This window comes from Apodemus sylvaticus, chromosome 6 (genome assembly GCF_947179515.1).
Source record: "Apodemus sylvaticus chromosome 6, mApoSyl1.1, whole genome shotgun sequence".
NCBI lineage: Eukaryota > Metazoa > Chordata > Mammalia > Rodentia > Muridae > Apodemus > Apodemus sylvaticus.
In genome coordinates, this window is record NC_067477.1 from 13007629 (window position 1) to 13022975 (window position 15347).

General features: G+C 42.8%; 5 non-coding genes and 5 pseudogenes across 5 annotated transcripts; all 10 read right to left on the reverse strand.

Annotated features, from left to right (window-relative positions):
• Positions 1–4084: 4084 nt before the first annotated feature.
• Positions 4085–4156, reverse strand: LOC127688162 (small nucleolar RNA SNORD113/SNORD114 family). The gene has a single exon (XR_007978574.1). It is a non-coding gene; the product is annotated as a small nucleolar RNA SNORD113/SNORD114 family (small nucleolar RNA).
• Positions 4157–5822: 1666 nt separating this feature from the next.
• LOC127688190 (small nucleolar RNA SNORD113/SNORD114 family) lies at positions 5823–5895 on the reverse strand. The gene has a single exon (XR_007978601.1). It is a non-coding gene; the product is annotated as a small nucleolar RNA SNORD113/SNORD114 family (small nucleolar RNA).
• A 1787-nt stretch (positions 5896–7682) lies between these two features.
• Positions 7683–7757, reverse strand: LOC127688188 (small nucleolar RNA SNORD113/SNORD114 family). Its single transcript, XR_007978599.1, has one exon. It is a non-coding gene; the product is annotated as a small nucleolar RNA SNORD113/SNORD114 family (small nucleolar RNA).
• A 588-nt stretch (positions 7758–8345) lies between these two features.
• LOC127688114 (uncharacterized) lies at positions 8346–8424 on the reverse strand (annotated as a pseudogene).
• A 760-nt stretch (positions 8425–9184) lies between these two features.
• LOC127688167 (small nucleolar RNA SNORD113/SNORD114 family) lies at positions 9185–9257 on the reverse strand. The gene has a single exon (XR_007978578.1). It is a non-coding gene; the product is annotated as a small nucleolar RNA SNORD113/SNORD114 family (small nucleolar RNA).
• Positions 9258–9901: 644 nt separating this feature from the next.
• Positions 9902–9981, reverse strand: LOC127688154 (uncharacterized; annotated as a pseudogene).
• Positions 9982–11490: 1509 nt separating this feature from the next.
• LOC127688115 (uncharacterized) lies at positions 11491–11569 on the reverse strand (annotated as a pseudogene).
• Positions 11570–12329: 760 nt separating this feature from the next.
• On the reverse strand, positions 12330–12402 carry LOC127688168 (small nucleolar RNA SNORD113/SNORD114 family). Its single transcript, XR_007978579.1, has one exon. It is a non-coding gene; the product is annotated as a small nucleolar RNA SNORD113/SNORD114 family (small nucleolar RNA).
• Positions 12403–13049: 647 nt separating this feature from the next.
• On the reverse strand, positions 13050–13129 carry LOC127688155 (uncharacterized; annotated as a pseudogene).
• Positions 13130–14638: 1509 nt separating this feature from the next.
• On the reverse strand, positions 14639–14717 carry LOC127688116 (uncharacterized; annotated as a pseudogene).
• Positions 14718–15347: the final 630 nt, after the last annotated feature.

The window sequence follows — 15347 nt, forward strand, 5'->3', positions numbered from 1 at the left end:
AACCTATGAAAGAAACAAAAAAACCAAAAAACAACAAAAAAGAAAAAACCCAAACCTATCCACTGTTCTATCTTCTGATTCCCAGTTTACAATATAACTTTAGGGGTGGTGCATTCCTTCTATGGTGGACCTATGTTCCAGATGCATACAAATTCATCTTGCAGATGACAGAGGGAGTCTTGATGAACCAGGATGAATACTGGTGTCTCTACATTACTACCACATTTAGCTATTTACCATTGGCAACTTTTAAGTAGTATGGCACCAAGAAACCCATGAGTTCTGTCAATGGATAATTGCCTTTGCTCTTTTTATATCAACTACAGGCTTATTCTCAAATTCTGCCTGACCATCATAGGGCTCATCATTCTGGATATGTGCCTGTACATATATATGAAGGCTTCATGTTCATCACACATTAGAAACTGGCCTGCAAATAGAATTCTGTCATTAAATACTGACATAGAATAATATCATGGCATAGATATCGTACTTAAATATAGCTTTAAGAAAACTACACAAGCAAAGAAAAGTCTATTAGATAATACTTACTTTAAACTCCAGGTGTGAAAAATGAATTCTCCTCCCATTAGTCAACTCTAAGAGCAAAGAACAGGAAGTATGACAAAGAAACTGCTATTTTCTTGTCTACTGAGAATTGCATAAACCTTTTATTAACAATCATTAAGAGAAAGAGTACTTGCTTTATTTTTTATTAAAAGAAAAATGAAAAATTTTCAACTCCCACTTAGCAGAGGAATAGAAAAGTTCAATAGTGATAAGTCATAGCCAAACAAGTATCAGCACATACTCATTTCAATATCTACTGATGGTATTTTTGCTTTATCGCATATTTTTATTTTGACATTGCCTAATTTATGTTTTTGTTTATTTGTTTACTACTTCTCACAATGGTCCAATACTAAAAGTATAATAAAATGCATAGAAATGTAAGATGTCCCAGTACCTGACCCTTAAAAAGAGGATCATATGACACAAACAATGCACTGCTAATCTTTGGGGGTGGAACCTGAGTATTCACATGTGCATACACTCATGACCCCCAAAACATCACTGATCAAAGTATAGTCTTTATTTCTATATTCATTTGTCAGTTGAGAAAGTTAACATCTCCCCACTAATGTAGCCCCATGAGTAGGAGATGAAGAGACCCTGTGCATACTCATAATTTACATACAGAGCTGCTACAGCATTGGTTGGTCTATCAATTTTCTTTTTTTTTCATGTGTGTTTTATTAATATTGCAGCTCCTTAACAACCACTGGCATAATGCTGGCCATTGGTGAGGTATATTACACATTTTGGAATAGTACAGTACTTAAGCAATCCACACAAACCAAGTTTAGCATGGTGGCTTCAACTCACACTCAGCATGTACTTCTTCTTGGTAAAGTGCAGAGCCCTGGACCATGGCAGATTCTTCATTCGCATTGTTCCTTTACTTGGGGGACAAATATCACACAGTATGTTAGAAGCTCGCTGCTCAGTCCAGTTCTGTAGCTTTCTGACTCAGGAAATCACTAGTTGCAGTCTTTTATTTTCTAAGAAGATAATAACTTCAAACTAGCTACTATAACAATTTGAAACCTCTCTTAATAATACTGTCTATATATAATTAGCCACAGATGTAAGAGGAGTGATTTTCTCTTTAGATTTTAATTTCACTGTAAATTTAAAATTCTCTGATATCCTCATCTATTTTTTACAAATAGACAATGCCTAAATATAGGCACTATGTCTGTTTATATGTATATTTATTCCCACATTGACCAAACACAAATCAAAAAGAACTATATTGTACATTTTGTACTATATATCTGATATGTAGGTATGTGATCAATTCCATCACTGACAATAGACTAGACAACTTTTGTAATGGAATTGTAAATGTGTTCATTGTACATACTCATAGTCTATCAGCAGTAGTCATGGATGCAAGGTTGACCAACTATTTCACTGATTTATACCTTGCCTATTCAGAGGCACTGTTATGACAGAAAAGGAATGTAAATAAAGTACTTTAAACCACAAAATGCCAAGAACTTTCTTCATACTCCTAATCTATATTGGGAGCACTCTTATACTAATAGTAAGTGATTCAGGTTTTCATAAATGTACAATCAATAGAAGGCTCAATATCAATCAATGATCAATCAATAGGATACAATTGGTCTTCACTAATCATGTGAATATTCTGTTTGTCTGTGTCTTCTCTTAGCTCTGGCTGTTCTGTAATTTCTTTTGTAGTTCAGAATGGCCTTGAACTCAGATTGACCTCTAGACACTGGGACCTCTAAAGGCTGGGACTAAAGGTGTAAACCACCTATCAGCATAAGGCACTGACTGAGTATGTTTAAGCAAATCATTCAAGACAGATTTTTTTTTTAACTTAAATAAAACAATTCAGAATCCACATCTGCCAATCATGTAGGATGCTCCCATCACACAGTAACTCCATCACTGGGATGACTGAGCAGAGAAGATAACAAAATGAAGACCTTCCCTATAATGGCCTTCACCACTGGCCACTAGGCCCACCATTTTTGGAGTAGTAAATGTATTATTCTTATTGCTTATACACATGGAATTTTCAACTCTCTCAGAATGTAGACATTGTAATTTACATTGTCCAGTCATCATTGGCAAAAGTAATTTTTTTAAGTCAGAATGATATTCTGTACATAATCTATATCTTGGCTTGGGCAATGCTTTACCCATTTCATTTTCACTTATTTATAAGACTGATTGCTTGATTCTCAAAAAATGGAATTTTAACATGGGGGGGGGAGTGAACATATTACATGGTCCTCATGTGTCACCAGTGATCAATATCAATCCTGGCTCTTCCTTTCTATTTCCAAGGAGACCTTGTTAAATAATTTGAGCACCTATTATTCCAACAACCCATAATAATCTTATTCCTAATCTGTGGATGTGTTCTAGCATTAACTAAACAACCATCCACTATTTTTTAATAACAAATTTGAGAACTTCCATTCATGTCTGTGGCTCTCATGGTATGGGGCAGTCCATCCTTAATGCCATGGTATATTTTTCAGTCAAACACTGAGTTCTGCTAAGCAAACCACCAAACCTGAAGAAAGAGCCCATGCCATTACTCACAGCAGTCTGTGCAGCACAACCCATGACATCAGCAGAGCTCCTAGCCATGGAGGCATCCTCCAGTCAGCAAAGACCTAAGGGATGCCAAGCAGAAATGATAAATGTAAAATTAACACATTGCTATTGACCTCTGATAATGAGCTTCACTAACTCAGCCCTAGGTAATCCTTTATACAGAGTGTCTATTTAATTAGCTCTTAAATAAATAATGAACAGCTTAGCAATGATTCAGACATTCAAATAGCTATGCTTTATGTTGTAACTTTCATCATTGACTAAGGAGCAGATATGTATAATCCTATTTGACCTAAAAAGTATTTCTTGTTCATCATGCATTTTTATAACTGGACCATACTTTATTGATTCTCGCACACATCCAACTACAAGAAATGCATAAATATCCATTATATATGTATCTATCTATCTATCTATCTATCCATATCTATATCTATATCTATATATGTGTGTGTGTGTGTGTGTGTGTGTGTGTGTGAGTGAATGTGTGTGTATGTGTACTGTGTATATGTATGTGTATATGTATGTGTATATGTATATGTATCTATGGACCAGAGTCAACTCCCCTCTATTGTTGACAACTGGACATCAGAGACTTAGCTCATATGTGTCATCAATAATCTAAGACTCAGTAACACATAAGCATAATCTATATTGCATATATGTAATCTATTACCATTGACCTAGTATGAATATATTTTATCTCTTAGTAACACAGGGACTAACCTTCCACAAACCATCACAACTATGAGATGTTTGGACAGATCTCACATCAAGTCAAGCAACTGATGGGCTGGAATGGAAGCCATTTGAAGGTGAATAGATCCCTTGGCCTTGGAAAACTCCTAAGGAAGACAGAGTAAAGCAGAAGACAGAACAATGACACCATTGCAGTTGATCATCATGTATCCACTTGTCTTCTCTGTAGAATCTTGGTGTTTCAGAGTGGAGGTCATCATGTATGAATCAAATGCCACCGGTGGTCATCATCAACCAAGATTAGTTCTCCTTATCTTCAATTATTTTTACTATCCGTATTAATTACTTAATTGTAATAAATCCTAAGATTAGAAACCCTCACCCCCATAAAAAACTAAATATGAGACTCTAATACTAGGAATTTCTAGAATATGTTTATCATGAAACAATTCACACTAGTTAACATAGTTGAATGATGAATGGACAATTATATGTCACAATTCACACTAGTTAACATAGTTGAATGATGAATGGACAATTATATGTCATCCCCTATCCATCATTGGTAGTCAACTACACAACACACTGTTTAAATACTACATTAAAACACTCAAACCAAGACAAGGAGAATCCTGTAACTCACGCAGGTCCTGTTCAACTCTTCAAGATGGTGCAAATGGAGCCTTTGATCCTTGGAGGATTCTCTAGTCACATGGTCCACCTTGAGTACAAAGAAGAGAGAAGAAGAGAAGAGAAGAGGAGGGGAGGGGAGGGGAGGGAAGGGGAAGGGAGAGAATAATAAATACTCACAGGGAAGGCAGCAGAGGAGAGAGTACTAGAACTCATGTCTGTCCCAGGCTCTAAACAGATGGATAAACATGTTCGTGCACACGAGAGCATAAGCTTTGAGGAGAGCATACAAACAAAATTTTGCATGAAAAAAAATTTCTTCCTATCTCTTTGATGATTATTTGTCATCTGAGTCAATCATGCAAGCAACCACACTTTAAACATATTTGTACTATTGTCTTCTAAAACGAATAACTTCAAACTTTCTGCAAAGCAAGAAAATAGTATCTGGTATGGATACTATCTCCTCCATACACAGAAAGGCTTGGATACTACTCTCTTTGGATTCCATATTTTCAGTGTACAAAGGGGATGTGACTGATACTCATGTCCATAAGTGAATAGAGATTCAGTCATTTATCTTCCTGGTTCTCTACATTTATTGACTATTCAAGATATGAAAATAGTAGTATGAGACTGGTGAAGCGAGAGAGCAGGGGGACCCAGAGACAGGCAGAGGTATGGCATCCTACTACCCGCTACTAGGAGGATTCATACTACCTGTGTTCACCATCAATCCAGTCTGGCTCTACTCACATTTCAGTTGGCTCTTAAGTGATTCATTAATTCACCAATAAAATGGAAAGTCTATTTATTCCCCGAGCACTGAAACAGACTGAAAATCACTATTGTATAAGGAACCAGTTTATCTCAACCTATATCCTTCAATGAGGAGCCTATGATTATTAAACATGGCCAACTCAATGTTCCATTTCAAGGTAAATCCGTAGGTGTCAATGGTTAAATTTGGCTTTGTGTAACCATAGTTAAAAATTATTTTGATTGAATATATTCATTTGTACTCATGAGCATGCATTCCAAGAGCTTCTGCATGGAGGCAAGGGCTTAATATCTAGGAATCTGTTCTTTCTACCTCACCAGCTTTCTAAAAGATACTTCTCAATAATGAAGTAACCAAATTTCAACGGACTTCATAAAAAGCAAGGATACTCACACTGCCCAAGATCAATGCAGAGATGCAAATGTCCACTTCTGACCATGGCAAATGCAGAGATCACCCCAGGAGCACATATTCTGAGGAGTACAGAACAGAACACAAAGAAAAAAATGCCATTGTCCTTCAAGGATCTTGGCTTGTCTACCTATCTTTTGGGTTGGACCTCTGAGCTTCAGACAAGTGTTATTCGTCATCTTTCTCATACCTTGGTAACTATCATCATTGGTCCATAAATGGATTGAACTTTCCTCATTCTCATAGACACTGTTTACTAGCTAAGCTAAGAATTCACCAGCAATGCTTGTGATACACAGATGGGTGCTCACAGCGATAAGCTATTAAACACTCTCATTCAGTCCACAGGCCCATCTTCACCGCACTGATGATGTGGGAGTGGACCTGTAGGATTATATTTCGTGATTTTTAAAAATACAGCAATTGCTAACTAAACTATGAACAAAATGGAAGGCTTTTTCCCATGATTACCTTGGCACAGGAGATTCTGCTAGCAGCTCACAGAGGCCCTGTGTGGGGAGCAACAAACAAAATAAAACAAAGAAGTGGATAAATGACTTATAGAGTGATATCTCCAATTCACAAATGTATCGCTGCTCTACAGAACATAACTTCGGCTATAAGATGTAGTGTCTGCATTATCATTAATGAAAGAATGAAAAGTAAGGAATTGTTCCATAGAACCCTGACTAAGGGCAGCGTGGTAGGGACTTAGAAATAATTCTGTAGTCAAGGTGGACATTCAGGTGTGTCCCTGGCACATAACCATATTTTCCTTCCAACTTTGCCCAGCGGCAGATGTGTTGACGCATATGAAGTATCTACCTTAATGTTTGAGTACTAATTAATTACAGAATGTATGCTGTGAAGGGTTCATGAATAACACATGTCCCTGAACATATGCTGCACTTTATTGATGTTGTGGAGGACAGGCTTAAGCCGGGTACAATAATATGTGACTGTGGCTTGAAATTTAGAAGAACCTAATGATTATTAATATGAATTAGAATATTAATACAAAATATGATAGCATATAAGTAGTGATATGCTAAGCTTGATTTTAAATATAACAAATTTATCGAGGAAAAAAACTAACCTAAAATGGGGATGATAAGCTTAATGTGAAATAGAAAAGTAAATGAAAAGCTGTCTGGAAACTGGGCGCGATGTTTGGTTTTAATGTTGAACTAGAAACTATTGCTATATGATTAATCTTATACATGCCACTTAGGAACAATTATGCAATATGACAATGTGGTTTTACCATGATCTACCCCAAATGTTTAGCTGCAATAGTGTTGAAGTGACATCAGTGGAAGTCTCTATACCAGGAAACTTCTGCGATGACATTAGTCAATCAGCCATTGTGGAAAAACAAAAGCACAAAAAAAATAAAAGACAAAATGAGAAGTCCAGTTAGTACCCAAAAAATTCGTAGATTTCAGGAGACTCATAGCCAGAAATTCATTCTATGAAACCGGGCATACTGCACCATTTTAAAGAATCAATGACAGTCTAGGTACTGAAATACAATCAATGTATATGTAATTTTTAACTCCTAATACATACCTGTTGAGACCGTGAAGCAGACTCCACAGAGACAGAGAGGCAGATATGAGACACTCGGAATGTGGTGGTGGCTCTGCATCAACCAGTTCGCCTTTCTGAAGAAGACAAGGCAGAAAAGGGTCAAACACTGTTGAGGCTGTGGGACACCACGCCAGACTCTCCACAGTGAGGTAACCTATGCTGATAGGCTTTGCCTGGGCTGTGCTTCTAACTTCGCTGGGCGTTGTTTATGTTATGGCTTCCTGCATGAGGTATGGGGGGACCACTTCTGAAGACTCATCTCTAAACATACCCCTTGGAGTGTGCTAGCTCGGAGTCCTCCAAGCAAGGTTGCGGTTGTACCTGGTTTAACCCGACGTTGTCGGTCGACCAGTGGTACTTTCCTTCTAATGGAACTAACGATAGAGAGAAGCCCCGCGGAAGTTGCTCTGTACATGACCTCAGATTTCTATTCAAGTGCCTGTCAACAAGAAAAATTCAGATGCCACCAGATCTCAGGATGGTTCAAGGTTAAACTCTCTGTGGATTGGCTCAATCATTGGCAAGTGTGGCATCACAATGCCTGGTCCTCAGCTGGTACTAAGTTAGCACTTTGTATACATACTTTGCTTAACCACCGATACTTTGGTTAAACCTCCATATGGAAAACAAGGTGCCCACAGGAGGAACAGAGCTGGAGCTGGCATCATGGGGAATCATCATGGGCTCTGGACTGTTGCCATGGCATCCCAGGAACTGCCCATCACTGCAAACCTCGCCCATCACTAGAGTCACCTTCCTGGAGGGCAGAAGGCAGAGAAAGGAAAAGAAATATTGAGACTTGCATTCTAGGTTATCTCAGGATTCCTAAATTTCAAAGGAGATCTCTCAAAGGCTTTCTCTATAAGAAAGTGGGTGTAGCCTTCCCTCACATTCAAGTAGATTTTCAAGCCCACTCTAACCCAAGTCCATAGGCAGACTTCAAGCTGGCCCAGCATAGCTTCTGAGTCACATGACCAAAGACCACTCAAGCCCTCGCCTCGCACCACACGTCCACAAGGGACAGGCATATGCCTATGGCCTCCATCCACAGATTAGCTCTTAGCAAGGCATCGGGATTGACCTCAGATTTCTGGATAGCTGGCGTTCATGGAGTGTTTATCACTCAAACGCCACCAGATCTCATCATCGGTCCTGGATGGGGCTCCCTCACTCCCTAGCCAACTGCACACCTTTATTCCTTAGTGGGTGCTGAGGGCAGAGCTCTGATCACAGGGTACTACAACATTCTGTGTAGTAGAACAACTGAGAAATCTCGAGTAACTATTGCACTAGTGCCCTAACTGTCTCATGGTACTGCACACTCTCCCACCATTACACATACCTACAAACTGGTGGCCAAGGAAGATCAAGATGCTGTTGCACCGTCATCAGAGCTCAGAGACGTCACAATGAGGACACAAGGCTGTTTCTACGTCTCAGCATGCTGGTATCATTTGTCACATCAGGTTGTCTGCAGGGTACAGGGCAGAAAAAATGGAGATCCTGTTGAGACTGTGTGGGTCATCACCCCATGCCCAACTCATTTAGGAAGCCAATGGTCATAAACTACTTTGCTCCTGAAACATTTCATCGCAGGAGAGACTAATTTCTTGCCATTGACCAGGAAAAAAGTGTTTGGCCAAGATAAGGCTAGGGTGTCCTTGATGAGGTCTGCACCTCATGGCCGCATTCTCTCAATATGGCTTTTGGGGCCTCCAAGCTCTGTTGCCCCAACATGCCCTAGGTCATTGTTCTTCCCACTTTACCCAGACTTTGCCTTTCTGGAAGCCATGTTTCCTTGCCTAATGGAAACTGATGAGGTTAAGCAGCAAAGCTAACAAAAGTCATGCTGCTTTCCCTGTTCTCAGGCTCTCAGCTGGTCCCAGAAGTTGACAGAGCAGAAGTTGCTCAGTACCTGACCTCAGATATCTGTTCTCATGTCTCATTGAGAAACAATCAGATGCCACCAGATCTCATCATTGGTCCTGGGTTGGGCTTCTAACTCTTGGGCCTTCAGGCTTGACTTATTCCTTTGTATCTGTGGTGCACTTGAGTGACCATACTGTAGGAAAATATCCTGTGCTGTACTGGGGCTGTACACTGCCTGGTCCTCAAACTAGCACTAAGTTATCACTTTCCTTCCATGGTCTGCCTACCCACCCATGTTATGATGAGACCCACCATACCTATGAATCAGGTGCCAAACAGGAGAATGAGATCCGGAGCTGTGGAGTCACCATTGGCTCTACTGCTGCCATGGCATCCCGGAAATGGCCATCACTGCAAACCTCTCCAGTCACGTAGATCACTTCTCTGGTTACTGGATGACAAAAAAAGGAAGAGACATATTGTAACTTCCTCCCAAGATTGTCCCAGGATTCCTGCATTTCAAGGGTGCTATCTTGTAAGCTTTCTCTGGAAGGGAGTGGGTGTGGCCTTCCCTCACATTCAAGTAGATTATCAAGCCCACTCTAACCCAAGTCCATAGGCAGACCTCAAGCTGCCCCAGCATTGCTTCTGAGTCACATGACCAAAGACCACTCAAGCCCTCACCTCGCACCACAGGTCCACAAGGGACAGGCATATGCCAATGGCCTCCATCCACAGATTAGCTCTTAGCAAGGCATCGGGATTGACCTCAGATTTCTGGATAGCTGGCGTTCATGGAGTGTTTAATCACTCAAACGCCACCAGATCTCATCATCGGTCCTGGATGGGGCCCCCTCTCTCCCTAGCCAACTGCACACCTGTATTCCTTAGTGGGTGCTGAGGGCAGATCTCTGATCACAGCGTACTACAACATTCTGTGTAGCTGATCCTGAAGAACAGCCATTAGAAGAACCCAGAAATCAGGACTAACTACTGCACTAGTGGACTAACTTCTCATGGTACTGGACTAACACAGAAGTACTGTCCCACCATTACACATACCTACAAACTGGTGGCCAAGGAAGATAAAGATGTCATCTGTCAGTCATCACAGCTCTGAGATGTCACGGTGACGACCCAAGGGTGTTTCAACATGTCAGTGTGCTGGTATCATCAGTCACATCAGCTCTTCTGCGGGGTACAGGGCAGAAAATGCAGGGACAGTGTTGAGACTCTGTGGGACATCACCCCATACCCACCCCAGTTTAAGGAGCCAATGGTCATAAACTTTGCCTACTTTGCTCCCCAAACATTTTTTCCCAAGAGGAGACTAATTTCTTGCCATTGACAAGGAAAATGGTTGGGCCACTCCGAGGATATTGTGTCCTCTATGGGGTCAGAACCTCATCTCCTGAATCTTTAAACATGACTGTTGAAGATCAGCTGTGCTGTTCCTCAACATGTCCTATGTTACTGTCCTTCCCACTTTACCCTTACTTTGCCTTTCTGGAAGCCATGCTTCCTTTCCTAATGGAAACTGATCAGGTTTAGCAGCAAAGTTGACAAAAGTCAACGTGCTTTCCCGGTTCGCAGGCTATTAGCTGGTCCCAGAAGGTGACAGAGCCAAAGTTGCTCTGTACCTGACCTCAGATATATGTTCTCAGGACAGTCATTGAGAAACAATCAGATGCTGCCTGCTATCAGCATTGGTCCAGGGCAGGGCTGCTCTCTTGAGCACGCTTGCCCCTAGGCTTCTGTGGTATGCTCAAGAGACCACACTGAAGGAGAATACCCTGTGCTGTCCTGTGGCTGGGCACTGTGTGGTCCTCAAACTAGCACTAAGTTACCACTTTACTTCCATATTCTGGCTAACCACCCATGTTATAATGAGACCCACCATACCTATGAGTCAGGTAGCACAAAGGAGAGTGTGAGTTGGAGCTGTTAAGTCACCGTTGTTGGCTCTGGATGGTGCCATGGCATCCCAGGGTCTGTGTATCACTGTGAACATCTCCCATCATACAGATCACTTCTTTAGATACTGCAAGGCAAAGAAAGGAAGAGAAATGTTAACATTTTCTCCCAAAATTGGTCCAGGAATCCTACATTTCCAGGGTGCTATATTGTAAGCTTTCTATTGAAGAGAGTGGGTGTGGCCTTCCCTCACATTCAAGTGGATTTTCAAGCCTAGTCTGACCTACTCCTGGGCCAGACTTCAAGCTGGCCCAGCATAGCTTCTGAGTCACATGACCAAAGACCACTCAAGCCCTCGCCTCGCACCACACGTCCACAAGGGACAGGCATATGCCTATGGCCTCCATCCACAGATTAGCTCTCAGCCAGGCATCGGGATTGACCTCAGATTTCTGGATAGCTGGCGTTCATGGAGTGTTTATCACTCAAACGCCACCAGATCTCATCATCGGTCCTGGATGGGGCCCCCTCTCTCCCTGGCCAACTGCACACCTTTATTCCTTAGTGGGTGCTGAGGGCAGAGCTCTGATCACAGGGTACTACAACATTCTGTGTAGTAGAACAACTGAGAAATCTCGAGTAACTATTGCACTAGTGCCCTAACTGTCTCATGGTACTGCACACTCTCCCACCATTACACATACCTACAAACTGGTGGCCAAGGAAGATCAAGATGCTGTTGCACCGTCATCAGAGCTCAGAGACGTCACAATGAGGACACAAGGCTGTTTCTACTTCTCAGCATGCTGGTATCATTTGTCACATCAGGTTGTCTGCAGGCTACAGGGCAGAAAAAATGGAGATCCTGTTGAGACTGTGTGGGTCATCACCCCATGCCCACCTCATTTAGGAAGCCAATGGTCATAAACTACTTTGCTCCTGAAACATTTCTTCGCAGGAGAGACTAATTTCTTGCCATTGACCAGGAAAAAAGTGTTTGGCCAAGATAAGGCTAGGGTGTCCATGATGAGGTCAGCACCTCATGGCCGCATTCTCTCAACATGACTTTTGGGGCCTCCAAGCTCTGTTGCCCCAACATGCCCTAGGTCATTGTTCTTCCCACTTTACCCAGACCTTGCCTTTCTGGAAGCCATGTTTCCTTGCCTAATGGAAACTGATGAGGTTAAGCAGCAAAGCTAACAAAAGTCATGCTGCTTTCCCTGTTCTCAGGCTCTCAGCTGGTCCCAGAAGTTGACAGAGCAGAAGTTGCTCAGTACCTGACCTCAGATATCTGTTCTCATGTCTCATTGAGAAACAATCAGATGCCACCAGATCTCATCATTGGTCCTGGGTTGGGCTTCTAACTCTTGGGCCTTCAGGCTTGACTTATTCCTTTGTTGTATCTGTGGTGCACTTGAGTGACCATACTGTAGGAAAATACCCTGTGCTGTACTGGGGCTGTACACTGCCTGGTCCTCAAACTAGCACTAAGTTATCACTTTCCTTCCATGGTCTGCCTACCCACCCATGTTATGATGAGACCCACCATACCTATGAATCAGGTGCCAAACAGGAGAATGAGATCCGGAGCTGTGGAGTCACCATTGGCTCTACTGCTGCCATGGCATCCCGGAAATGGCCATCACTGCAAACCTCTCCAGTCACGTAGATCACTTCTCTGGTTACTGGATGACAAAAAAAGGAAGAGACATATTGTAACTTCCTCCCAAGATTGTCCCAGGATTCCTGCATTTCAAGGGTGCTATCTTGTAAGCTTTCTCTGGAAGGGAGTGGGTGTGGCCTTCCCTCACATTCAAGTAGATTATCAAGCCCACTCTAACCCAAGTCCATAGGCAGACCTCAAGCTGCCCCAGCATAGCTTCTGAGTCACATGACCAAAGACCACTCAAGCCCTCACCTCGCACCACAGGTCCACAAGGGACAGGCATATGCCTATGGCCTCCATCCACAGATTAGCTCTTAGCAAGGCATCGGGATTGACCTCAGATTTCTGGATAGCTGGCGTTCATGGAGTGTTTAATCACTCAAACGCCACCAGATCTCATCATCGGTCCTGGATGGGGCCCCCTCTCTCCCTAGCCAACTGCACACCTGTATTCCTTAGTGGGTGCTGAGGGCAGATCTCTGATCACAGCGTACTACAACATTCTGTGTAGCTGATCCTGAAGAACAGCCATTAGAAGAACCCAGAAATCAGGACTAACTACTGCACTAGTGGACTAACTTCTCATGGTACTGGACTAACACAGAAGTACTGTCCCACCATTACACATACCTACAAACTGGTGGCCAAGGAAGATAAAGATGTCATCTGTCAGTCATCACAGCTCTGAGATGTCACGGTGACGACCCAAGGGTGTTTCAACATGTCAGTGTGCTGGTATCATCAGTCACATCAGCTCTTCTGCGGGGTACAGGGCAGAAAATGCAGGGACAGTGTTGAGACTCTGTGGGACATCACCCCATACCCACCCCAGTTTAAGGAGCCAATGGTCATAAACTTTGCCTACTTTGCTCCCCAAACATTTTTTCCCAAGAGGAGACTAATTTCTTGCCATTGACAAGGAAAATGGTTGGGCCACTCCGAGGATATTGTGTCCTCTATGGGGTCAGAACCTCATCTCCTGAATCTTTAAACATGACTGTTGAAGATCAGCTGTGCTGTTCCTCAACATGTCCTATGTTACTGTCCTTCCCACTTTACCCTTACTTTGCCTTTCTGGAAGCCATGCTTCCTTTCCTAATGGAAACTGATCAGGTTTAGCAGCAAAGTTGACAAAAGTCAACGTGCTTTCCCGGTTCGCAGGCTATTAGCTGGTCCCAGAAGGTGACAGAGCCAAAGTTGCTCTGTACCTGACCTCAGATATATGTTCTCAGGACAGTCATTGAGAAACAATCAGATGCTGCCTGCTATCAGCATTGGTCCAGGGCAGGGCTGCTCTCTTGAGCACGCTTGCCCCTAGGCTTCTGTGGTATGCTCAAGAGACCACACTGAAGGAGAATACCCTGTGCTGTCCTGTGGCTGGGCACTGTGTGGTCCTCAAACTAGCACTAAGTTACCACTTTACTTCCATATTCTGGCTAACCACCCATGTTATAATGAGACCCACCATACCTATGAGTCAGGTAGCACAAAGGAGAGTGTGAGTTGGAGCTGTTAAGTCACCGTTGTTGGCTCTGGATGGTGCCATGGCATCCCAGGGTCTGTGTATCACTGTGAACATCTCCCATCATATAGATCACTTCTTTAGATACTGCAAGGCAAAGAAAGGAAGAGAAATGTTAACATTTTCTCCCAAAACTGGTCCAGGAATCCTACATTTCCAGGGTGCTATATTGTAAGCTTTCTATTGAAGAGAGTGGGTGTGGCCTTCCCTCACATTCAAGTGGATTTTCAAGCCTAGTCTGACCTACTCCTGGGCCAGACTTCAAGCTGGCCCAGCATAGCTTCTGAGTCACATGACCAAAGAGCACTCAAGCCCTCGCCTCGCACCACACGTCCACAAGGGACAGGCATATGCCTATGGCCTCCATCCACAGATTAGCTCTCAGCCAGGCATCGGGATTGACCTCAGATTTCTGGATAGCTGGCGTTCATGGAGTGTTTATCACTCAAACGCCACCAGATCTCATCATCGGTCCTGGATGGGGCCCCCTCTCTCCCTGGCCAACTGCACACCTTTATTCCTTAGTGGGTGCTGAGGGCAGAGCTCTGATCACAGGGTACTACAACATTCTGTGTAGTAGAACAACTGAGAAATCTCGAGTAACTATTGCACTAGTGCCCTAACTGTCTCATGGTACTGCACACTCTCCCACCATTACACATACCTACAAACTGGTGGCCAAGGAAGATCAAGATGCTGTTGCACCGTCATCAGAGCTCAGAGACGTCACAATGAGGACACAAGGCTGTTTCTACGTCTCAGCATGCTGGTATCATTTGTCACATCAGGTTGTCTGCAGGCTACAGGGCAGAAAAAATGGAGATCCTGTTGAGACTGTGTGGGTCATCACCCCATGCCCACCTCATTTAGGAAGCCAATGGTCATAAACTACTTTGCTCCTGAAACATTTCTTCGCAGGAGAGACTAATTTCTTGCCATTGACCAGGAAAAAAGTGTTTGGCCAAGATAAGGCTAGGGTGTCCATGATGAGGTCAGCACCTCATGGCCGCATTCTCTCAACATGACTTTTGGGGCCTCCAAGCTCTGTTGCCCCAACATGCCCTAGGTCATTGTTCTTCCCACTTTACCCAGACCTTGCCTTTCTG